Raw genomic sequence first — 26613 nt, 5'->3', positions numbered from 1 at the left:
TGCCAAAGCTTCACTGGGCGGAAAGAATGAAACTTTCCAACCAAAACGCAAAATCTGGTACAAAAATCATATCTTTAAGAATGGAACACTGATGCAAACGAGAAACCCTCACTTCGAACCTTCACTCTCGACTTCCCTCTCTTCAAAATCGGAGCTCAGAGATCAGCGCTCAACCTAGAAATCTAGACCTCACTGAGCTCTCCTGGCATGTCTCTCTTCCAAATGAAAAAAAAATGATGAAATGAGCTGAGGGTTTTAGTATTTTTATGTGGACTTTTTAGTAATTTTGGTTTTTGTGCATGGTGTGCATGAGCGATTTGTTCTATTTTTGTTCCAAGCACATTTTGGGTATTTCATTTCTGAATAAGAAACCACGTTTTGAGAAACCTATTTCCTATTTCCGTAATTTAACAGCTTGTCTTCTACACATCCAAAGTCACACAGGCGGGAAAAAAAGCCAGAGCCCCAAAAAGCAAAACCCAAATGAGCTGTTGAAAACCGCCATAATTGTAGCAAATCGGCACCTGATTCTGCCGAGCCCGAGAGAAATGGAGAGAATACACGTCACTGTGCGTGCTCGGCCGCTCTCAGCCGAAGACCCCAAGACCAGCCCTTGGCGCATTTCCGGCAACTCCATCGCCATCCCCAACACTCCAAGTTCGAATTCGGTACCCCCTCAACCTTCTCTCTCCCCTCGGCTTCTCTGCAATTTTCAATATCCTGGGTTAAATGCATTTTTCTCCTCCAATCTTCATGGATTTGTTTTGTTTGGCTTTACAGATCGAATTTTCGGTGAAGATTGTAAGACGTTCGAGGTCTATGAATCAAAAACCAAAAATATAGTCGCTGCCGCCGTTCGCGGCTTCAATGGTACCTTCAGTATTATCAATTTGAATAATGGCATACTTTTAATTTTGAAATTTTCACTTCAAAATTTAATTTTTCTTTTTTGATTATTTCTTTGTAGGAATTGTGTTTGCATATGGGCAAACTAACAGTGGGAAAACTCACACCATTCGAGGCTCGGCTACTGAGCCGGGGGTGATTCCCCTTGCAGTGCGCAAAGAGGTACTTTGGTTGGATTGTCAAATGTGTAATTTGGTACGAATTGGTGGTAACAATGTAAATTGTAAAGTAATAAATTTCTGAAATTTCTCTGACCAAATAAGGTGCTAGTTCTACGCTTAAAATGTTCAATGCAAACTTATACGATTACATTTTATGAGCTCTAGAAATTGTCTTATCATTTCAGTTCTTGGCTGCAGAAAACTGTTGTGCACACTTCTGGTAATTTAATGTATATAATTTACCACTTTTGATAACATTAATTAAGTTTTAAACACTTAGGCAGTTAGCATACTTAGATCAATCAAACTGCGATTTTTGTTATTGTTTTGTAGCTGAGACCTGTATCGAGTTATTGTTGGTGCCACTTTATTTTTTATTTGGGAACCCTAAAGATGCAGATTGGTCCGTTGAAGGTAAGGGTGGCTGAATTGATTTTACATTGTCCTAGACTCTGCAAACGGCCAAACTGAATAGGTTACATCTGATACATAGCTTAAGTATCAGAATGCATGAACCCCTAAATAGAGCACTTGAAGTCAATTATTCTTTAAGGTTTTCCAGTCATCTTGCTTCTTTGTTTTAGATTCATGAATTTGTCTAAGTCTTTCACCATTTTGCCTTTTAACATAGTAATTTACTCTAATAATATCGCAAACTCAGTGTATGCACTTTCTCAAGTTATTTCTTGCCTTTAGGATGTGGACCGGGAATTCCTTTTATGAATGTCTTATATGGAGATCTATAATGAGGACCTAAATGATTTATGGCTCCTGAGCATCGAAAGTTGCAAATTCATGAAAGTCTAGAGGTAGTGAAAATACTATATAGTTTAATTATTATGACAGTGTATCATTACTTAAGTAACTGAAAGTTCTGTTTCCTTTTACGAATCCAGTGTGGGATATATGTTGCTGGATTGCGAGAAGAAATTGTTGCTTCTCCAGAGCAAGTCCTTGACCTAATGGAGTTTGGAGAGTGTAATTACTTTCTAAAGTACCATATGTATTCATCTATTTTAAAGTACTATTCAATAGTTATCAAGTTCCCCTTAAATGGATTTGCTATCACTTTTGTACTTCTGTTTGGTATGCAATTAGGATTAAAGAATGTATAAACTGCATGTACTGTAGTTAATTTTCAAAATCATTCCGTCTCTCGGCCTTTTCTTTTCTTCAAATTCTTTGTCTCTGAACTTCTATCAATTCAATCTTTAGGCCTGTCATTGTATAATTCTCACACCCTCACACACACACACACACACACACACACACACACACACACACACACACACACACACACACACACAGCCACACAGCCACACATGTAGATGCACTCCTTAAAACACCGCACACTCAGTCCCTCCCTTTCACCTGAAAGAAAGGTGTTATGGGTTGTCCTAGTTTTGGTGTGCACTATCTATTAATATATCAGCCATTTGACAGCATTTTGAAGCTTTTATGTTTTAAAATTTCAGCTCATCGGCATATTGGAGAGACAAATATGAATCTGTACAGTAGTAGGTCCCACACTATTTTTCGCATGGTATACTTTTACATCCTTACCGTTGTTGGTTGTCATCTAGGTTATACATCTTATGTGGCTAATGGCTATTATTATGCTTTATATAGATAATTGAAAGCCGAGATAAACACGTAGATGAAGATATTGGTAATTCTTGTGATGTAGTCCGTGTTTCAGTTCTGGTGCGTTTCTGTCAAAATTAGTACCTTTCTTATTTCCTTCCCTCCTATTTTATTATGGATCAGATGTTTTATTTTAAATTTCATAAATATTCTTTTGTTTCTAGAATTTAGTGGACCTAGCTGGTTCAGAACGTGCTGCAAAAACCGTTGCAGAAGGTGTTCGGCTCAAAGAGGGTTCTCATATCAATAAAAGCCTTATGACTTTGGGAACTGTCATTAAAAAACTTAGTGAAAGTGCTGAGAGTCAAGGGTAGGTTCTGCATTCGTTTAATGTTAAGTGTATATCTCTATACATAGATTGACCTCACTCAATATATGATGCAGGGGATATGTTCCTTATCGAGATAGCAAACTTACACGCATATTGCAACCTGCTTTGGGTGGAAATACAAACACAACTATAATATGCAACATCACGCTTGCACAGGTAATGTTTCCTATTGTCCTTTTTTAGTGAGAAGCAAACTTTATTAATAATATTCCAAATACAAGGAACAAAGACTCAGTGAGCCTAGGTTCCGCCATCATCGTGATAATTTCATAGAAAAAACAAAACCAAACTATAGCTCTGTCATCCAAATAAAAAAAACTCTACTCATATTATTTTTTTACCCCAAATGTTACTTTACGTTTTCCCAACAATTCTTTCCTTCATCCCAATTTTTTTATTTCTGTCCAACAAAACTATCAAAATATAGTTCCACAGTATCCTTTCATTTCAACCCCAGAAGTCTTAAACATTTCACAAAGAATCTCCGAGGGTGGCTGAGGAATAATCCAACTAACCCCAGAAAACTGAACCAACCATCACTACATTCCTAAAACATATGGCAATGGAAGGTCAAGTGAGTTTCAGATCCTCTATTTTTTGCACAAAAAGAATGCTGAATGACAGACATTGCTTGGAGGGTTTTAGCAGGGTCAGTTGCAGATAGTATGTATTTGTAACAATATGCATATGTTGTTGAGAATATTGCATTTAAGAATGGAAAAAATAGAACAAACTCTGGAAATCAAAAACAAATAACCAAGATAAATAACACCAAGAATTTACGTGGTTCGGCAATATGTGCCTAAATCCATAGGACAGCAACAACAATCTTTCACTATATCAATAATGAGTACAACCAATAATCTTGCCAAATCTCTAGACCTAGGACTTGACGAAAAACCTGAAAAAATAAGAACAAGAAATACACTATCTCTTTTCTTTTTCTCTCGCACACACTTTACAATATTCTCACTCTAATCCCTTGAGTGGTATACAATTTTTTGTTTTGGTCCCTTCAATTCAAAACTAGTACAATAGCCCCTTTATATAGACATAATAAAGGTCTTCTTCAATAAGGATTATTAATCCTAATTGGAATCTAGCTATGAATCCTACTCCAATTGAGAAACTAACTCCAACTGGGTAAACAACTCCAATTGGGAAAACAACTCCAATTGGGAAAACAACTCCAATTGGGAAAACAATTTAATCCTCTAAGACTATAATTCCTTATAGACTTAGGACAACTTATCATGGGCTGGAAAAACCTAACAATCTTCCCCTCCAGACCATGAGGAAGGTATACCAAAGAATAGGATTGCTCCTCTTGACCAAACTCCCATTGATCGAACTTTTCATGACCAGACTGCCCCTGATCGAACTACTCATGACTAGACTTCCCTTGATCGAACTACTCATTAACCAAGACCCTCTTGATTAGACTTCTCTTGACCTGGCTCCCTCTGATCGCAATACCCATGACTAGACTCCCATGTGATCAAACATCTCTTGACCAAAATTCACTTGACCAAACTTCTCTTGACCAGGCTCCCCCTGATCAAAACTACCATTGTCATTGGCAAAGACAATTATAGACTTCTTTGGCAGAAAACATCCTTATCTTCATCTTGGTCCAATCAGCATCAGACATACTTGCTGGCTTGCTCTTAACACCTTTAGTAAAGCATGTCCTCCTCTTGATTTCCATGTAACCCAATTAAAGCAGGTTGCACCCTCCATTCTAAACAAATACCAGCCAAACCTGGCTCTGATACCACTTGTTGAGAATATCGCGTTTAAGAATGGGAAAAATAGAACAAACTCCGGAAATAAAAAACAAATAACTAAGATAAATAACACCAAGAATTTACGTGGTTCGGTAATATGTGCCTACGTCCACGGGACAACAACAACAATGTTTCACTATATCAATAATGAGTACAACCAATAATCTTGCCAAATCTCTAGAACTAGGACTTGACGAAAAACTTGAAAGAACAAGAACAAGAAATACACTTATCTCTTTTCTTTTCTCTCGCACACACTTTACAATATTCTCTCACTCTAATCCCTTGAGTGGTATACAATTTATTGTTTTGCTCCCTTCAATTCAAAACTAGTACATAGCCCCTTTATATAGACATAATAAAGGTCTTCTTCAATAAGGATTATTAATCCTAATTGGAATCTAGTTATGAATCCTACTCCAATTGAGAAACTAACTCCAATTGGGAAAACAATTTAATCCTCTAAGACTATAATTCCTTATAGACTTAGGACAACTTATCATGGGCTGAAAAAACCTAACATGTGGATATGTATACTCAATACAGTTGTGGTGGAAATTGTTCCAGGAAGTTAGAGCAAGTTGGGTTATTTCAAAGGGTTGTTTTGAGCTTCTAAGCACCAAGTTCGAGGCTTTAGGAAAGGGGAGGAAAGCCAAAGGTTTGTGGGGCTGTTTGGGCAGTTTTTTGGAACATTTGGTTGGAACGTAATAGAAGAGTTTTTAGGATCATAATGGAGTAGGGGTAGAAGAACTATGGGGTAGAGTAAGGTATTGGGCAGCCCTTTGGGCATCAGTTTCGAATGAGTTCAGGGATTATTCTCTTTCTCATACAGTGAGGGATATGTTAGCAGCCGTAAAATGAATTTGGTTTAGCTTTAGTCGTAAATAGATCTACTTGAGGGATCTTAGCTAGTTTTGCTAGAGGGTGGATTTCTTATCCACTTTTTTGTAATTCATGGTTTGTTTTAATAAAATTTTATCGTTTCTTCCTAAAACAAATGTATGTATGTCCAGCGACTTCCTTTCTATGGTCATTTCTTTGAATCTGTATTCAGACCAAATGATGTGCATTCCATGGGATGAATTTTGATTTCAAATTTTCACTGCTTGAAGCAGTAACAGTGGAACTGAGGAAGAAAAATGAGATCATGGGCTACAGTACTTTCAATTTTGGTTTGAGAATGAATATTTTTTTATTGATCAAAAGGCATTGTGGGGTTGCATGTTTCTTGTTGTAATTTTGGTCGTTTAGATGGAGAGATATAGAAGGATCTTTGACAATTTTGAAGGAGTTGGTTTCACGAAGCTTTGGGACAAAGTTTTGTTTCTGGCTGCACTTTGAGCATTCGCTTCCTCAGAGAGTTCAGGGGGAAATCTCTCTCTCTATTTGCTTTGTCTAGACTAAAAAGCGGCTGTACTCTAAAGGCTTTTATGTGTTTTCCCAGATGTTCCTGCTGGGTGATTTCCATGTTTTAGCTTTCTAAGTTTGGTTTGTTTTCTGCGTTCTGGGTTAGATTTCTTGACCGACCTCTTCGTTGTTTTCTTTAATCTTAAAACAATTGTTTCTTTATAGAAAAATGGTCAAAAGGCATTGTTGATGATTGACAACAAACCATTTTAATGCATTAATAGCTTTCAGCTCTGTTGCATTTGTGTACATTTCTCTAACTGGTGCAGTTGAATTTTTCTTTATAACTTTTCAGTATTACATTTGTGTGTTCTTCTTGGTTTCTCATGCCTTTGTTTTATGTCAGGTTCATGCAGACGAGACTAAAAGCAGTCTCCAATTTGCAAGTCGAGCATTACGTGTCACGAATTGTGCTCATGTCAACGAGGTTTCGACTCACTTTATTTGTTGCAATCTTTCTTGGGTTAATTTTAAATGTTCCCTTTCAGATTCTCCCAAGTTTGTATCTGCTGGATGTAGGAATTGTTCTTTTATTTCTATCATATGTTTTAATTGTTAGTATTTCAATGTATGTCCTTCCTTGCAGATTCTAACTGATGCTGCTCTTCTCAAGTCAAAAGAAAGAAATTGAGGAGCTTCAAGCCAAATTGCAGGTTTTTTTTTTCTTTTATATTAATTTTTCCCATTCATGTATGATAATATTGTAAATATTGGTTGTGTACGTAAAATAAAGGAATTTAAATATTCCGCATGTTTCAGGAATCTCATTCAGAACATTGGGTAGAGGAAATCCTCACTCTGCGAAATACGTTATTGCAGGTTTGGAAATATACACTTTATGTTTATTGTAATTAGTTGAAAGCAAGTGTATTCTGGAATATACGTACTTTCTGAGCTGACTGAGTTAGAGAGGGAGTGTAGGAAAAGAAAGCCCAAGCTGAAAGAGAGAAGATGGTGCAACAGCAAGCTAAGAAAATTGAGAACCTGAGCTCAATGGTGTTGTATTCAAATAGAGATGAGAATCATGATCGCTTGAAAAAGGTTTGCATCATGATTAATTAATTTTCATGACGGACTTCTGTTTAATGAGTTGGTGTTCATATTTATTTATGTTGGTTTCATTATTTTGTTGTTCTGAAAATGAGAAATAACTACTTCAAAGTTTAAAATTCTATTATCTATATAAACACAAAATATGTGCTTGATGTTATAAGGTGTCGTTGCCAATGACATAAGATTTAGTTAATCTTCATATACAAAGAGGGGGATTAGGATAGGTAACCAAAAATAAATAAATAACCTTTATTATGTACAAATGGCCCATGTTTGAAGGGAAATGCTGTGCAAAAGAAGTTAACAATTAAATACTATTGTTTAGTGGAACACAAGTCATGTTTTCTGGCGCATAATCTGGGAAATCTTGCAGAATATAAATAGATAAATTAGGAGATTTCCGAATTTGTTTTAGGCCCTTCCCCCAACTAATGTTTGTTTGGGTACTGAGGGTGACAGTATCCCGACCATGCGTACATCTATAAGTTAACTTGTCCCTCCCTGTTTGTCTGTCTGTTTCTCGTTCTCCTTCTCTCTGGTTCTGTAAAGTTTTCCTGTTGGTTGCTGCAGGAGAAGAGCCATGATCCTTGGTGTCCAGGTAAACTTGCAATGGAGACGTTGGCTGAGGTAATACTTTATTCTTGTGAAGTGCTGTATATGATTATTTATTCTCATTTTACATTTAATTACAAATACCAATTTTTAATACATGCATGAAGGATATATTCTTGCACATGTGACAAAATTTGTTTATTATTCAAATCAATGCAAAGCTTAGCTAACAAGATCTTCACCACCAATGTGCAATCATGGAAAATTCAATTTTCCCCAAATAATACAGCTCCGAAAACTTCTTAATTTTGATAGGAAATATGTTTTTGTAAAGGAAAAGGAGATTACACTAAAGATTGGACAAGATGGGCCACTGAATCTAAGATCTAACCACCCTGATTCAAGTTTGAACATCTAACTACAACAAAAACATCCTCATATGCATCATTGACACCGAAGATACTGAAGCCTAAAGTGATATTTCCTCCCCTCCAATTGCATAATCTTCTAAATTCTTTCATAGGAAAAGGGAGAAAGTGTTACCATCTAGAAAATTGATGGCATGGGATGGATATGGCCCCAAATAGAGCTAGAAATTAGGAAAAGGGAATCTGCAGGCAATCTTAAGAAGATGGAACATTACATTTTGTGGAGTTGAGCCTTTTCCCCATATAAGTAGAATTTAAAATACTTCTGTGACATTCTTTAGTCAGAATAAGGTAATACTTTCATATATTGCTATGCATATTTTTCATCTGGATGGATTCCATTGTGCAAACTTGTTAAGTTTTTTTGTGTGACTGTTATATTGCCTAATTCTGATAAAGATGAGACACCAGCTGCTCAAGATACTTTTTACGTGCTTTTGTTGTTTTTCTTGATGTGGTCCCTGAATTTTTCTGAACATATTTATCACATTGGTTGTGCTATAAGTTTCAGCTATTATTAATATTACTTTCTTGCATTTCAGGTGCCACCCACCATCCAAACGAAGACGTCTGCTGCAAAACCCATGGGACTGAAGCGTGACATCGGACCACTTCTTCCTTTTGAAGAACCGGTGCATGAGATTGAAGTTTCTGAGAATGAGTTTTGCAAAGAAGACGAAGAAAGTAAAAATATCACGTTGGAGGACTGCGGTCTTCCTGATCAGTGTACTTTATTACATATTACTAATAGGAGAAAAGTGCCACCTAGGACGAAAGGCTTACCCTTGGTTTGTACTGTTTCTATTACATTTTGCCATACTGAACTTTAGGCAACCCACATTTTAATCTCCATTATCGGACAGGACAATGAATTAGGAGATCTGCAAGCAGAATACAAAGATTTGCTTATCAAATTTGAAACTCAGGTTCCTATATATAACTGTTTTTCCTCCTCAATGCATCAGCAAATGTTTTTACATTCTATACTAATCTTTACCTCATTTAGAGAACTTCGAGTGAGATACAAATTGATTGCTTGACACGGAAGCTTGCTGAGGCTGATATGTTTTCTGGAGCAATGTGTAATGACTACTCCAAGTCTTATCTCAATAAAAGTACCATAAATGGGGACAATAACGTTAGTTTAAGAGAGCCAGAGACTATTCTTGTGATTAAGCGACTTCAAGAACAGGTAGTTCTCCTGTTCTTTATTTATTTATTTTTTTAAAACGATTTTTTTGTAGTCTCCTTAATTTTTAATCTTTTATGCATGTTAAACTTCTGATAATTCAGTATCTTTTTAATTGTATTTTTATTCGTTTTGACATTATTATCATGTAATGTCTGTCCTAACATGCAGATTAAGATGCTTGAAACAGAGAAGTCTTCAAGCCAGCCAAATGTGGATAATGTAGTTGAGCTGGCAACATTTGTGCTCGGGAGAAGTTTGACGAGGTAATTGTAGTTTATGTTAGTCAGTTGTTCTATATAAGCCTGTAATAGATTTTATTCTATGAGCAGCTTCATCGAATCGTTTAGAGAGCTACTCTTCTGGACGCTTTTAGGATGTTACTATGTCAAACGTTTACGTCAATAATTGCATTGACAGTCAATTGCACAGTTTTTTTATTTTTATTTATTTTGTATTTTTTATATAACTCCGCCTATGTAAGTTTATCTTACATTGCCGGTCCCAAGCCCGGATAAAGGAGGAGGGGGAGGGCGTCAGGTAGTTGACAGCCGGCACTCCACAGTTACGTCGAATCCTTATGACAATGAATCCAGAACGAAATCGCGCTAAAGCTAGGACGTCATCCGTAAGTGGCGCGCTGTGTGGCCCGAGCACAGTGATAAGTGAGCAAGGGTCGCTGTATCTCCATCGGCACCCGGATGCAGTGTTAAATGAGCAAGGGGGCCATAGAAACTTCTTTTCGAACGACTCCACTCAAAGTTGTTTGGGAGCATATGCTCCTATCAACTTTACACAGGACACACAAAAGAAGTACTTTGATCCTATTAGACGGGGGATGGTGAAGAAGCTAGGACAGAAGGGTAGAGTTCAAGAGAGTAGAATGCGTTTAGGAACGTGGAATATAGGAACCTTAACGGGAAAATCTATGGAAGTAGTGGAAGTTATGGTGAGGAGAAGGATAAATATTATGTGCCTACAAGAAACTAAGTGGGTTGGTCTTAAGGCAAAGGATCTAGAAAACTCAGGGTTTAAGCTTTGGTATTCGGGCACAAATAGAACGAGAAACGGTGTTGGCATCATTGTGGACAAGACCTTGACACAAGATGTTGTAGATATCAAGAGGGTAGGAGATAGAATCATGGCAATCAAGATTGTAATAGGACAAGAACTCATCAATGTGATTAGTGCGTACGCACCTCAAGTAGGGTTGGATACGAGTTCGAAGGAGAAATTTTGGGAAGACCTTGGAGACTTGGTGCAAGGAATTGCTCATACGGAGAAGTTATTTATAGGAGGAGATTTAAATGGACACGTGGGCAGGGAGACAGGCAACTATGGAGGTTTTCATGGTGGCCATGGTTTTGGGGAGAGAAATGAGGATGGGGAAGCTATCTTGGATTTTGCAATGGCATATGATCTCTTCTTAACCAACACCTTCTTTAAGAAGAGAGAAGAACATGTGATCACCTACAAGAGTGGGTCGTCAAAAACACAAATAGATTTTCTTCTAACGAGGAAAGGGGATCGTATAACTTGTAAGGATTGCAAAGTTATACCGGGGGAGAGCTTGGCTAATCAACATCGCTTGTTGGTGATGGATGTACATATCAAAAGAGTGAGAAAAAAGAACAAGACTTGGAAGTGCCCAAAGACTAGATGGTGGAATCTAAAAGGAGAAAAACAAGTCATTTTCAAAGAGCAAGTAATCACCCAGTGTGTGTGGGATAGAGGGGGAAGCTAGCCAAAGGTGGGATTCCATGGCGAGCTGTATCCGAAAAGTAGCAAAAGAGGTATTAGGAGAGTCCAAGGGCTTTGCTCCACACCAAAAGGAATCTTGGTGGTGGAATGAAGAGGTACAAACAAAGGTGAAGGCTAAGAAGGAATGTTGTAAAGCCTTATACAAGGATAAGACCGATGAAAATGGTGAAAGGTATAGAAGAGCGAAGCAAGAGGCGAAGAAAGCTGTGAGAGAAGCTAAGTTAGCGGCTTATGACGATATGTATAAGCGACTAGATACCAAAGAAGGAGAGTTGGATATCTATAAACTAGCTAGAGCAAGGGAAAAGAAGACAAGGGACCTAAACCAAGTGAGGTGCATCAAGGATGAGGATGGAAAGGTTCTTGCTACAGAGAACGCGGTCAAAGACAGATGGAGAGGTTATTTTCATAATCTTTTCAATGAAGGACATGAAAGGAGTACTCCTTTAGGGGAGTTGAGTAACTCAGAAGAGTGTAGAAACTACTCCTTTTATCGTCGAATCAGGAAGGAAGAAGTGGTTGTAGCTTTGAAGAAGATGAAGCATAGAAAAGCAGTGGGCCCAGACGATATACCGATTGAAGTGTGGAAAGCCTTGGGAGAGACAGGTATAGCATGGCTCACTGACCTTTTCAATAGGATTTTGAAAACGAAGAAGATGCCAAATGAGTGGCGAAAGAGCACCTTGGTGCCTATTTACAAGAATAAGGGCGACGTACAAAATTGCATGAACTATAGGGGTATTAAGCTAATGAGTCATACAATGAAGCTCTGGGAGAGAGTCATTGAGCATAGATTGAGGCAAAAGACACGGGTTTCGGACAACCAATTTGGGTTCATGCCAGGGCGCTCAACCATGGAGGCAATCTATCTCTTACGAAGATTGATGGAAAGATATAGAGATGGGAAAAAGGATTTACACATGGTCTTTATAGATTTGGAAAAAGCGTATGATAGGGTCCCAAGAGACATTCTTTGGAGGATTTTAGAGAAGAAAGGAGTACGAGTAGCATATATCCAAGCTATAAAGGATATGTATGAAGGAGCAAAGACTGCCGTAAGAACTCATGAAGGACAAACCAAAAGCTTCCCCATAACTGTAGGATTACATCAAGGCTCATCATTAAGTCCTTACCTTTTTGCGTTGGTAATGGATGAGTTAACAGGACATATTCAAGATGATATTCCTTGGTGTATGCTTTTCGCAGACGATATAGTGTTGATAGATGAAACTCAGGAAGGGGTAAATGCGAAGCTTAACCTTTGGAGAGAAGTGTTGGAATCTAAAGGTCTTCGCCTAAGCCGATCAAAGACAGAATATATGGAGTGCAAGTTCAGTGCAAATGGAGGCCAAAATGAGTTAGGGGTGAGGATTGGAGATCAGGAAATACCAAAGAGCGACCGTTTTCGCTACCTAGGATCTATCTTGCAAAAGAATGGAGAATTAGATGGAGATCTCAACCATAGAATACAAGCTGGATGGATGAAGTGGAAGAGTGCATTCGGCGTGTTGTGTGATCGTCGTATGCCACTGAAGCTTAAGGGAAAATTTTATAGGACGGCAATAAGGCCGGCGATGCTGTATGGCACAGAATGTTGGGCGGTGAAGCACCAACACGTACACAAAATGGGTGTAGCGGAGATGAGGATGCTTCGTTGGATGTGTGGGCACACGAGAAAGGATAAGATTAGGAATGAGGATATTCGAGGTAAAGTAGGAGTAGCCGAAATTGAAGGAAAATTGAGAGAAAATCGGTTACGGTGGTTTGGACATGTGCAAAGAAGGCCTACTGACGCTCCGGTTAGAAGATGCGACTACGGGACAGAGGTTCAGGGCCGAAGGGGTAGAGGAAGACCTAGGAAAACTTTGGAAGCGACTCTAAGAAAAGACTTAGAGTACTTGGATCTAACGGAGGACATGACACAGGACCGAGCACAATGGCGTTCTAAGATTCATATAGCCGACCCGACTCAGTGACTTGGATTTTTCAAGTCTCCAATCGAGAAGTTTTCCCCACTCGGGATATTAAGGGAACACTACCTCAACCTACATGCTCCACTCACAAAGCTTCAACATACAAGCTTCAACAAAAGAAAAATTCAAAGAACTTAGTGAAGAAGGCTTTGGTGTATTTAACACAATACGTTGAAATGAAACAAAGCTTATTTATTGATATCTCTAAGAAGTTACAAATATGTACATATACACGAGTCAAAATAAACAAACAAGAGGGAGCCTTCACAAAGGTTGCTTAGGAGAAGTCTCAGCAGTCGGCAGAGCCCCAGAAAGAGAAGGCACCGGAAGGGGATCATTCGGAGCCTCAGTACTGGACAACACCCTAGAAGGAGGAGGCATCGGAGGTTGATCATTTGGAGCTTCATTACGCGGTACAGCCCTAGAAGACGAAGGCAATAAATGCCTTTGGAACAAACCCACAAACCTCTGATGATCATGTAAAATCTGACCATCAGATTCCTTCATCTGGTCAAGCTTCCTCTTCATGTTTGTAGCATAGTCATGTGCGAGCCGGTGCAACTGTTTATTCTCATGCTTGAGCCCTCTAATCTCCTGTTTGAGACTCATCACTTCAGCCGCCAATGATTCAACTTGGCGGGTTCGAGCAAATAGGCGTTGGGCCATATTAGACACAGAACCTGCACACTGAACACTGAGAGCCAGAGAATCCTTAACAGCCAACCCATCAGACCGTTTGGAAAGTAGTCTGTTATCTTTGGGAGTGAGAAGGTTCTTGGCCACCACCGCAGCGGTCATATCATTCTTCATCACGGAATCCCCAACGGTAAGAGGACCAGTAGGGGATAAGAAGGATGGGCGCCATATGTTGTCTGGAGAAGGCGTGGCTGCCTCTTCAACAAGGTTCCAGTCAAAACGACGGTCGGAGGGGCCAGACATTTTCAAAGGTGTTGAAGAGAAAAGAGGTCGGACAAATCAAGATCTTAGAAATGCAAGAAGGGAGCTTCTACTGGTGGAGATTCAAGTGTGCTTTGGAACTTAATACCAGCCTCTATAAAAATCTGCACTCGATGGAGCTTCAGAAATCGAAGAGGCGCCTGCTCAGAAATCGAAAAGGCGCCTGCTCAGAAATCGAAAAGGCGTTTGCTTTCTCAAAAGCTGGGCTGCTCAGAGACCACGAGGGCCGATCTCAGGAATCGAAGAGGCGTTTGCTTTCTCAAAAGCTGGGCTGCTCAAAGACCACGAAGGTCGATCGTAGAAATCGAAGAGGTGCTTGCTTTCTCAAAAGCTGGGCTGCTCAGAGACCATGAGGGCCGATCTCAGAAATCGAAGAGGCACCTGCTTTTTCAGCTTTGTCAACACCTGTCACATGCACACTCAACTTTGCGGAAATTACGGGCATTCTGTCGAAGATTTCTAGTGAAGTAGAAAGCACGTGAATGTTACTGTTCAATCATTCACTTTCCACACGCAACATCAACTCACGGGTACCACAGATAACTTTGCCAAAAATCTCTGACAAAGTTTAGACACGTGAAGCTTGCAGCTCCCATTACATCGCTATGACCAAGAAGGGTAAAAGAATAGCAAAGAAACAGCACTAACAAAGTTTAGACACATAAATTTTGAAGGTCTAGCTACCATATTATTATCCACAAGGGTAAAGGAACAGGACTACTGCTGGATAATTGGAAAGTCCCTGTGGGTCAACCTCTGTGCTCCGTGGCAAGGTAGACTAGCAAACAGGCCTAACCTTTACTCACATTCGAGAAAACACTCCCAACAAGATTGCTTGCTTCAAGATCGAAGAGGCACCGTCCTCCGAATCTCGAGAGCCAGACTCCCAACATGATTACTTTCTCAAAAAGCGACGAGACACCGCTCTCCGAATCTCGAGAGCCAGACTTCTAGCAGGATTGCTTTCTCAAAAATCGAAGAGGCACCGTTCTCCGAATCTCGAGAGACAGATCCCCGACAGGATTGCTTGTTCGAAAACCGAAAAGGCACCGCTTTCTCAACTTCGAGAGCCCCTTAGATAAAGCTTGTTTGTAATCCTCACACCGCTTTCTCAACTTCGAGAGCCAGATCTCCTTGGATAAAGCTTGTCTGTAATCTTCACACGTAACATTAGTTTTTTAGATACCACAGACCACTTTTTCAAAGTGCTCTGACAGAGTTAAAACACGTGAAGCTGGCAGCTCCCACTATCGTGCTATGACCAAGCAGGGTAAAAGAATAGTATTACTCCTTCTTGTTAGGGAGACTCCTATATATGTCGACCTCCATCCTCAACGGACAGGCAGACCTGCAAAAATGCTCAACCCTTCCTCATATCTGAGAGGGCACTCCCAACGAAGCATCTCGAAATACTCAGCTTTCTTTCCCCCCGAGAATACCTCTGCAAACAAGCTACACCAGAGCAAGAATATCTCATATCATCAGGGTTAAAAGCAAGAGTATCCCATATCATGCTTTTTCCCTGTCTTTTCCTTTGGCCTTGTTCTTACCTGCAAGACAAGGAGAAAGAGAGCAATCAGTCAGCACTTGGAATCAAGCTTCCAGTCCGGAACTGACTGCCTGGAACCCCATTGCTCTCGAGTACTCATCTTCAACATCTTATGCTTCCCGAGAAGATACCACATCTGCCTGAGGAACAAATAGGGCAAGTGAGAAGGATACAAGGAAGCATGTGGAGACAAGCGCAACAGAACACGTGCCGATACATCTACTACTTTGTCAACAGCAAAAGTATCCCATATCAGCAGGGTTGAACGTACTCTAGATTTGATGGACTTGTTTTGACCCTCAAATTCTTCAGTCGGCCTTATACTCTGGCGGAAATAAGAAAACCCTCCAGCCCAGTTCAAGAATAAGCCTGTGGAAAGTTACTTCTTCAAAAGCAAAAGTATCTCATATCACCTTTTCTCCTTTTCTTCTCTTTATCCTTCATGCTACCTGCAAGATAAGGAGAAGGATAACAATCAGCCGGAACTCGAAATCAAACTTCTGATCTGGGACTGATTGCTTGGAGTTCTGATTGCTTACCTTGTCTGTCACCTCTTTCAGCAGATCCCCTAGCTCGGCGACTTGGGGGACTCCTACTACATGGTTTGTATCGCGCTTGACCAAGCCTGAAACTACAAGTAAGCGTCAAGTGAAATTGATACATTACCTTGTGCATCTCCACCAGTTAAAGATACCACCCCTGGAGGGAGGAAGAGTACTTCCAAAGAAAATGCCACATCTACCTATGAGACAGATAAGGCAAGTGAAGACGATACCACACTTCGGTACTTAAAAGTTTCGTGATTACGAGATCATTCTTCCATAATATTTCCTAATGTCATTTGTACTAAATCATTCACTTGTACTCACTAAAGGAGAGCTTGAACCTATATACTGTGTAAACCCTTCACAATTAATGAGAACTCCTTTACTCCGTGGACGTAGCCAATCTGGGTGAACCACGTACATCTTGTGTTTGCTTCCTGTCTCTATCCATTTACATACTTATCCACACTAATGACCGGAGCAATCTAGCGAAGATCACAAACTTAGTATTTAAGATGATATTCTTTGGTGTATGTTTTTCGCAAACGATATAGTGTTGATAGATGAAACGCAGGAAGGGGTAAACGCGAAGCTTAACCTTTGGAGAGAAGTGTTGGAATCTAAAGGTCTTCGCCTAAGCCGATCAAAGACAGAATATATGGAGTGCAAGTTCAGTGCAAACGGAGGCCAAAATGAGTTAGGGGTGAGGATCGGAGATCAGGAAATACCAAAGAGCGACCGTTTTCGCTACCTAGGATCTATCTTGCAAAAGAACGGAGAATTTGATGGAGATCTCACCCATAGAATACAAGCTGGATGGATGAAGTGGAAGAGTGCATCCGGCGTGTTGTGTGACTGTCGTAGGCCACTGAAGCTCAAGGGAAAATTTTATAGGACGGCAATAAGGCCGGCAATGCTGTATGGCATAGAATGTTGGGCGGTGAAGCATCAACACGTAGATGTAGTGGAGATGAGGATGCTTCGTTGGATGTGTGGGCACACGAGAAAGGATAAGATTAGGAATGAGGATATCCGAGGTAAAGTAGGAGTAGCCGAAATTGAAGGAAAGAGGAGAGAAAATCGGTTACGGTGGTTTGGACATGTGCAAAGAAGGCCTACTGACGCTCCGGTTCGAAGATGTGACCATGGGACCGAGGTTCAGGGCTGAAGGGGTAGAGGAAGACCTAGGAAAACTTTGGAAGAGACCCTAAGAAAAGACTTAGAGTACTTGGATCTAACGGAGGACATGACACAAAACCGAGCGCAATGGCGTTCTAGGATTCATATAGCCGACCCCACTTAGTGGGAAAAGGCTTTGTTGTTGTTGTTGTTGTTGTTGTATTTTTTTATATATAGTTTTAGTGCTAATCTGCTGCAAACTTAAGCTTCAAGCTTATCATCACCACCGACCTGTAATAACAAATGAAGAAAAAAAAGTCGTTCACAATACATGTTTCTTAAATGTGGGATTCAGTTTCTTTAGAAAAAATTTCATATTCAGTTTATTTTAAGTAAAGTACTTAAAGTAGCTTTGTAATCTCTCTCTCTCTCTCGCCACCAGTTAATATGCCTCCATATGTGTATATACTACATACCTCTATGCGCCTGCGTGTGTCAAGATGGACTAGCTACAGTTGAAGGACTATATATTGAAAGTATTTTAGGTAAAAGTGCCTTGTACGTTCTCTCTTGTCGGACTCACAAGAGCCTGTTTCAAAAACTTAGCCTTTAAAAATAATCAAACCTTTTGAGCTTTCAGCACAGGGTATTACACATGAAGTCAAATTGGTGTATCTGTTTTAAGTTACCGTTTATGTATGCACAAGCCTGCCCACTTCCTGTTGTATGGTTTCTCGGTTAGAAAGATTCTGAGAGCTCATTTCTTTGTTTTAATTGTTTAAATCTGTTATTAAGATGTTCTTTATGTCTCATAATTTTAAAATTGGCATGTATTTTTAAATGTACATAGCTCTATGAAGAGCTTCAAGTTGCACATGAGGAGGCCAAGGTAGCTCGTGATCAACATACTTGGAACGAATCTGTAACAAAAGTTGATGTATGATCTCCTTCTTTTGTGTTAATCTCTTTGACGAGCATTACTATTATTCAAATCTTTTGTAGAGGTCTCACTTGGTGCGATGGCAAGTGCCTTCGCCCATGAGCGGTAGGTCTCGGGTTCGAGACTTGGGAGCAGCCTCTCCATAAATGGGGGTAAGGCTAGCCGACATTCACCTCTCCCAGACCCTGCGTAAAGCGGGAGCCTTGTGCACTGGGTACGACCTTTACTCAAATCTTTTGTGGTGTTCATACTATGGCGTTTGGTTGAATATACATGTTCTCTTTTGAAGTATATGCAGCTAACTTTCAATAGCTTCATCTAGGATGGAAGTTGTGACTTTGTGATCAAGCTTGCAAAGGAGGTCCAAGAATTAATGTTGGAAGTTCGAAGCTCAAAAATAGCCATTGAATGTGCATCTTCAGTTTTGGATGAGGTCTCCAAGAGTTTCTCTGTGCTATTCGATACATTCCTAGTGAGTATTTTTGAAACATCATCTTATAATGACATTTCTTATATTCTAATACTCTCAAAAGAAATAGTTTGTAGATGTCTTAAGATGTTATCTATGAGTTTATATTGATTTAATTTCTGAAGCTGCTGTGGTCTTTATTCCATGAACACTAGAATTCTTTCTGACCATCATATGGCCTGATTTCATTGTAACGCAGGATTTCAAGACTTTAATGTGCGATTTTTCTTTGAAATAAAAAACAATTATCAGTGACCTTGAGAATGAAAAGGTTAGCTCATAACTTTACTTATGTGAGAGATCCTGAAATCTTTTATTTCCGGACCACATTTAAAAACTGTATTAATATTTGGTATGCAGTGCCTTTTATACCATCAATCAGTTGATCTTCCGAACCAGATAGAAGAACTGAAACTGCAGACTCAAAATTCCGAGAACTCTTTCAGGGTAAGCTTTTATGTTGGCATTAATTACGATTTCATTTTTTAAAAGCAATATTCTTACCATTATTAGTATCTTTAGTATCAGTGCTAGTAAGTCTTCTTCTCTGATTATTATTTCAGGAACTTTTGGAACACCAAGATTTGGAAAAGGGAGAATATATTTCTCATATACAAGTTCTTGAAAAAGAAATATCAGGTTTATCATCCTGTTCTTTGGCCAAGGAAAAGGAAAATCTGCACAGAGATGTTGAAAAAACAAGAATGAAGTTGAAAGAGACAGAGTTTAAGCTGAAGAATGCCATACAAGAGAAAACCAAACTAGAGGTTTGATACTATGTGCCTTTGGCTCTGGTCTTGATATCATTAAATCACAGGCTTTCACTTTCAACAACATATTCGCCTATTTGCAGGGTGAGAAAGCATCTGCCGAACGAGAAATAAAATGATTGCACAGTCAGAGGTGGTGCTCATCTCCTCTCTTGTCTATACTCTGAAGAGTTTGCTTGCTAGTCTTCAATATGGTCTCTACCCAAAACTTTGAATTCGAGAGAGAATTGAGTAAATTTGGCCATTACGTTTCACTGTTCTCTCCACCCATAGAATTGACCTTATTGGATTACCCTCAGTTTGATTCTCTCCTGCTGAACTCCTTCGTTGAAGCTTTGGTTGTGGTAACGCAAAAGATATCTTTTTATCTAAATTGCTTGTTTAAACATATCAATTTTCTTTCTCCCATTTGGTTATTAGGAACGATATTTTGACCATATGGTCCAAGTATTCGCAACTATTGTGATTGGTCTCTTCTTGTTGCAGATGCATATAACTGTGATATAGAATGTTCAAAACCCGCATTATTTCTTACTTGATTATTGGTTGTGATGATTATGTTAAACTGTTAGGTGAGGAATGAGTTGGAGTCTTGTAGACAAGAATGCAAGTTCCTTATGGAAAGATTAACTTGTTGCGAGGAAACAGCTGGGCAGAAGACATTCAGGTTTGTTTCAGTTTTCTTTCCCCCCATTTTTCTCCACTTCACTTGCGTCTTCTTAAATATTATTTGGTCTTGGGTACTTTTGGTGGCAATCTCTCTCTCTCCCTCTCTCTCCCTCTCTAAACGTCTAGTGTTTTAGCAGCTCTCAATGCTTGAACTGAACTGCTTGACTGAAGTTTGGTGACAAAATTGTGGCTTTGCCACCGTTTCTCACCATCTTGGTCATTGTCTAGTCTTTGTCACAAATGTGTTTTTTTTTTTGTCGAAATTTGTCACAAATGTCCATGGTCCTTTTTCAGCAAACCTACTTCAATCCTTGAGCGGTTCAGCAAACTCTTCTTTTTATATTTTTAAGTTTCAGCTCACCCTTCTAAATCTAATAGAAGATAAAGATAGTATACGTCTTCTAATCTATACATTGTGAATTGTATGCCTCAAACGTCTTCTAATCTATACATTGTGAATTGTATGCCTCAACTTTCAGAAACTAGTACACGCACTTTATTATCTGCTGGTTTCTTCTGCTGCTCTGTTGGGGTTGGGTGTTGTTACCTTGATATAGGTTGTTGCCCTATTCCCTTGAAACTCATGTTCCCCTTTAAGGTTTGTTATTCCATTTATCCGGCAGGTTTAGGACAAAGTTTCTGCTTGCCAAAATATTTACGCTCTTCTGTGATTTTCAACCTTCAGAAAATGTTAAAAGGTCCAAAGATGGGATAGATTTGTAATCCGTTTGTCTGGATTCTGGATAGATTTGTAATACGTTTGTTTGGAGTCTGGACAATGTCATATGTTAACATGTAAATATAAAATTACTCTTTCTTTTTTGCTGGATGTATTAGCACGTCTTGAATCTGAATGTCATAGATTTGTAATACTTTTGTCTGGATGTGTTGGGTTTTTTTCCAGCCCATGATTAGTTGTCCCACGTCTATTGGGAATTAATAGTCTAGAGGATAAAATTGTTTTCCCAATTGGAGTTGTTTTTCCAATTGGAGTTGTTTACCCAATTGGAGTTAGTTTCTCAATTGGAGTAGGATTCATAACTAGATTCCAATTAGGATTAATAATCCCTATTGAAGAAGACCTTTATTATGTCTATATAACGGGGCTATTGTACTAGTTTTGAGGAGGGAACAAAACAATAAATTGTATATCTCTCAAGGGATTAGAGTGAGAGAATATTGTAAAGTGTGTGCGAGAGAAAAGAAAAGAGATAGTGTATTTCTTGTTCTTGTTCTTTCAGGTTTTTCGTCAAGTCCTAGTTCTAGAGATTTGGCAAGATTATTGGTTGTATTCATTATTGATATAGTGAAAGATTGTTGTTGCTGTCCCGTGGACGTAGGCACATATTGCTGAACCACATAAATTCTTGGTGTTATTTATCTTGGTTATTTGTTTTTCGATTTCCGGAGTTTGTTCTTGTTTTTTCCCATTTTTAAATGCGACATTCTCAACAAGTGGTATTAGAGCCAGGTTTGGTTGATATCCATTTAGAATGGAGGGTGCAATTATGATGAAACTCACCCGCTCCAACTGGGTTACGTGGAAATCAAGAATGGAGGACATGCTTTATTGTAAAGATCTCCATGAGCCAATTGAAGGTATTAATAGCAAGCCAGAAAATATGTCTGATGCCAATTGGACCAAGATGAATCGTAAAACTATTGGTACGATTAGACAATGGGTGGATGAGAGCATCTATCACCATGTGTCTAAAGAAACTGATGCACAAGCTCTTTGGAAGAAGTTAGAATCCCTCTTTGAGAAGAAGACCGTTGCCAAGAAAGCATTCCTTATCAAAGAGCTTGTCAACATGAAGTATGCAGAAGATGTTAGTGTAACCGAGCACTTGAACAACTTTCAGAACGTGATCAATTAGGTAGCCACTATGGGTTTGAATATTGAAGAAGAGCTGCTAGCACTTTTATTGCTAGGATCCTTGCCAGATAGTTGGGAAACCTTTGTCGTAACTGTAAGCAATTCGGCTTCTAATGGCGTACTATCTATGGATGCTGTTAAGGATAGCATGTTTAAAGAAGAAACAAGGAGAAAAGCTTCAGGTGCAGGTGATGGACAACTCTTTGTCACAGAGAAAAGAGGCAAGATTTCTGGTGAGACGAGATTCAATGGCGACTGCCACTATTGTGGGAAAAAGGGTCACATGAAGAAGCATTGTCGTAAATGGAAAAAGGAACAAAAGGATGGGAACAATATTGCAGGTGTTGTGACTTACGATGAAGAGCTTCTTTAATGCAGATGATTGATGATTTTCTGGCAAAGAAGTCTATAATTGCCTTTGCCAATGACGATGGGTGTTGCGATCAGGGGGAGCCTGGTCAAGAGAAATCTAATCAAGAGGGTCTTGGTTAATGAGTAGTTCGATCAGGGGGCGCTTGGTTATGGGTAATTCGATCAGGGTGAGTCTGGTCATGAAAAGTTCGATCAATGGGAGTTTGGTCAAGAGAAGCAATCCTATTATGGTATACCTTCCTCATGGTCTGGAGGGGGAGATTGTTGGGTTTTTTCCAGCCCATGATTAGTTGTCCTAAGTAGAGGTCGCACTTGGTGCGATGGCAAGTGCCTTCGCCCATGAGCGGTAGGTCTCGGGTTCGAGACTTGGGAGCAGCCTCTCCATAAATGGGGGTAAGGCTAGCCGACATTCACCTCTCCCAGACCCTGCGTAAAGCGGGAGCCTTGTGCACTGGGTACGACCTTTACCTTTATGATTAGTTGTCCTAAGTCTATTGGGAATTAATAGTCTTAGAGGATTAAATTGTTTTCCCAATTGGAGTTGTTTTCCCAATTGGAGTTGTTTTCCCAATTGGAGTTGTTTACCCAATTGGAGTTAGTTTCTCAATTGGAGTAGGATTCATAACTAGATTCCAATTAGGATTAATAATCCCTATTGAAGAAGACCTTTATTATGTCTATATAAAGGGGCTATTGTACTAGTTTTGAGGATGGAGCAAAACAATAAATTGTATACCACTCAAGGGATTAGAGTGTGAGAATATTGTAAAGTGTGTGCGAGAGAAAAGAAAAGAGATAGTGTATTTCTTGTTCTTGTTCTTTTAGGTTTTTCGTCTAGTCCTAGTTCTAGAGATTTGGCAAGATTATTGATTGTACTCATTATTGATATAGTGAAAGATTGTTGTTGCTATCCCGTGGACGTAGGCACATATTGCCGAACCACGTGAATTCTTGGTGTTATTTATTTGGTTATTTGTTTTTCGATTTCCGGAGTTTGTTCTTGTTTTTCCCATTCTTAAACGCGATATTCTCAACATGATGTATTAGAAGACCAACAACAACAAAGCCTTTTCCCACTAAGTGGGGTCGCTATATGAATCCTAGAACGCCATTGCGCTCGGTTTTGTGTTATGTCCTCCGTTAGATCCAAGTATGCTAAGTCTTTTCTTAGAGTCTCTTCCAAAGTTTTCCTAGGTCTTCCTCTACCCCTTCGGCCCTGGACCTCTGTCCCGTAGTCACATCTTCTAACCGGAGCGTCAGTAGGCCTTCTTTGCAAATGTCCAAACCACTGTAACTGATTTTCTTTCATCTTTCCTTCAATTTCGGCTACTTTTACTTTATCTCGGATATCCTCATTCCTAATCTTATCTTTTCTCGTGTGCCCACACATCCAATGAAGCATTCTCATCTCCGCTACACCCATTTTATGTACGTGTTGATGCATCACCGCCCAACATTCCGTGCCATACAACATCGCCGGCCTTATTGCCGTCCTATAAAATTTTCCCTTGAGCTTTAGTGGCATACGGCGGTTATACAACATGACGGATGCACTCTTGCACTTCATCCATCCAGCTTGTATTCTATGGTTGAGGTCTCCATCTAATTCTCCGTTCTTTTTCAAGATAGATCATAGGTAGCGAAAGCGGTCGCCATCTAATTCTCCGTTCTTTTGCAAGATAGATCATAGGTAGCGAAAGCGGTCGCTCTTTGGTACTTTTTGATCTCCGATCCTCACCCTTAACTCATTTGGGCCTCCATTTGCACTGAACTTGCACTCCATGTATTAGAAGCCCAAAACATTATATTTTGTTATGCTTCTGTTGCAGTGTGGAGAAGTCTTTTGGGATTGATCAACTGAATAATGACGATAATACATATCATTTTCTGAGCAAACAGTCCCAAGAGTGAGTTATTTGTTTTATCTCAAAATATTGTTTGGTTAATACACATTTATCAGTGTTTGGTATGCACCAGTTTTAATTTCAAACTTGGAGACATGCGGAATTCATGATTGTGAGGAGGTGAATGTGCTTCAGAAGGAGCTTAGATGTCTGAGTAAAGAAAGAGAAGGCTTGTTGATTCGACTAAAAGAGTTACCGGAACTTTCAAATGACAGCCAGGTAATATCTCCGTTTCTGTTCCTTATGAATCACTACATAATGTTCAGGAAAAAAAGTATAGTAGTAGCAAGGGAGAACTATAATATATTCTTGAAAATTTATTCAGTTTGTTTGATTCATTGGTTTTTGTCTGCAGAGTCTCAACAACCAGCTCCGTGTTGTGACAGTGGAAAGGGATAAACTAGTGACTCAGATCCAAGAGCAGCAGAAACTTGCAATTGAAGAAGAAAGTCTCAATAAACATTACAATGCCTTGGTAGGTGACTGAATGTTCTTTTTTCTCATCGGCACCTAATTGTTTGAGAGCCGTCCCATATAATGATGAACTTAATAGCAGTTGTTAGAGGCAAAGTTTCAAGTTCTCATATTTGTAGTCATAAACATAAACAAAAGTTTACATCTGCAGTTTCAACAATTGGGTCTGGTTAACGGTTTAGATATTAAAATCCATTCACTCCAAATGATGTCAAGAAATCTCTTTTTTCGTGGTCCCTGTGGTGAGAATCGTGAGATCCCAATTTTAAGGCGACTCTGTGATGAAAGGGTTGTTAATTAAACACCTGTGGTGAACCTTGTTAACAATTAAGGTCCAAATCAAAATTCTGTTAGTCTTCCGTTGGTAAAGGGGTTAAAATCATCGTTTTCAAACAAATAAGTTCATATGATGTACGAGTTGGGGATGGTTGTTCGTATACTAGAGAGTCCGAGGACTTCAAGTTTGACGGCAGTTGGGATTAATCACATATCTGTACCAGTTGCAAGTTCATATGCTTCCTTCTTCAAACCTAATTTACAGCAGCATTATTCACATGTGTAGAGATATGGAAAGACCCCAGCATCTACTCGTTCCTAAAGTAAATGGCATGCTTGATCTAACCTCCGCTGAATGGTGAATCCCTTTGATAATGGCAGCATGTACTAATTGTCGTGTATAATGTAGCCAAATAACATCATCCCAAAACCTCTTACTCTGTTGACTCTCTTCTATTTGATCATACTCTTGTGCATAAACTTGTCAACCATCTTGTGGTTGTATCTTTAAACCTTCTTCAATATTCCTCATCTTTGCAAAACCCATTGCCAACCATGATTAGGGTGCTCGTTTGGAAGCGCTGTTAAAATGACTGAAAGTGATTTTGCGAAAATGTTTTTGGGTTCCAAAAGCACTACAATAGATTTTCCAAGTTTCACTTGCATTTTTATTAAGGATTGGTCTCAAACATTTTTCCCAAAACCACTTTAAATGATCAGGGCTCAAGCCTCACAATTTGTGAAATTCTAATTTCAAAAATTAGCAAGTCGCGAATTCTATAGCCAGCCCATGACCTACTCGAACTCTTATGCTTGAGGCTTCTGAGTTGCATCATCGTTTGAATTGATGATTTTAAACCCCATTTTTAACAGAAGATGAACAGAATTTTGATTTGGACCTTAATACCTAACGACGTTTACCACAAATTTTCATTATGGCCATATTAAAAGTGCGGTCTCAACACAGGGATTGTAAAAAATATGTAACCTTAAATTAAAAAAAAATAAAAATGTAGTAGTAATTTTTCATGTGGAGTTGTCAAAAGAGAATTGTTATTGACACTCCAAAAATCCCATCTTGCACTCCAAACTTCGTATAATTAGAAAGAAAAATGCATTTGTGAGGAGCGTAAAATGAGATTCTTAGAGTGTTAATAACAGTTCTCTTATCGAAAACCGTCATCAGAAGTTGTTTCCTTTCAAGAAAAGAAGTAATATTATCTTTCTTTGATGAGTCCTTAATTTGGCCTACTGTACTTTGAACAGGATCAAGTCGAAAACAGCGCAGACAAGGCAAAGCTTCGAATCAGGCTTCGAGGGGCACAGGCAAAGTTAGATGCCTTCAGAAGTAGATGCAAGGACTCTTTGGACGAGTCCGACCACATGAACAGGAAGTATGAGGAGGCTACTGTCAAGCTAAAGGACCTGTTAGCTTCAAAAATTGTTGAGGTCCTCAGCCTTAAGAAGCAGCTTTCTGCTGCAAAGGGGTCTCAAGAACAAA

General features: G+C 39.2%; 1 long non-coding RNA gene and 1 pseudogene across 1 annotated transcript; both read left to right on the top strand.

Moving 5' to 3' along the window:
• The first annotated feature begins 405 nt into the window (after positions 1–405).
• LOC103449878 (kinesin-like protein KIN-7O) lies at positions 406–19749 on the top strand (annotated as a pseudogene).
• A 97-nt stretch (positions 19750–19846) lies between these two features.
• Positions 19847–24564, top strand: LOC139187588 (uncharacterized). Its single transcript, XR_011573844.1, has 3 exons — positions 19847–19885; positions 20114–20208; positions 24436–24564. It is a non-coding gene; the product is annotated as an uncharacterized lncRNA (long non-coding RNA).
• Positions 24565–26613: the final 2049 nt, after the last annotated feature.

Source organism: Malus domestica, chromosome 12, assembly GCF_042453785.1.
Source record: "Malus domestica chromosome 12, GDT2T_hap1".
Taxonomy (NCBI): Eukaryota; Viridiplantae; Streptophyta; class Magnoliopsida; order Rosales; family Rosaceae; genus Malus; species Malus domestica.
This window is presented reverse-complemented; position numbering and strand designations above follow the sequence as displayed.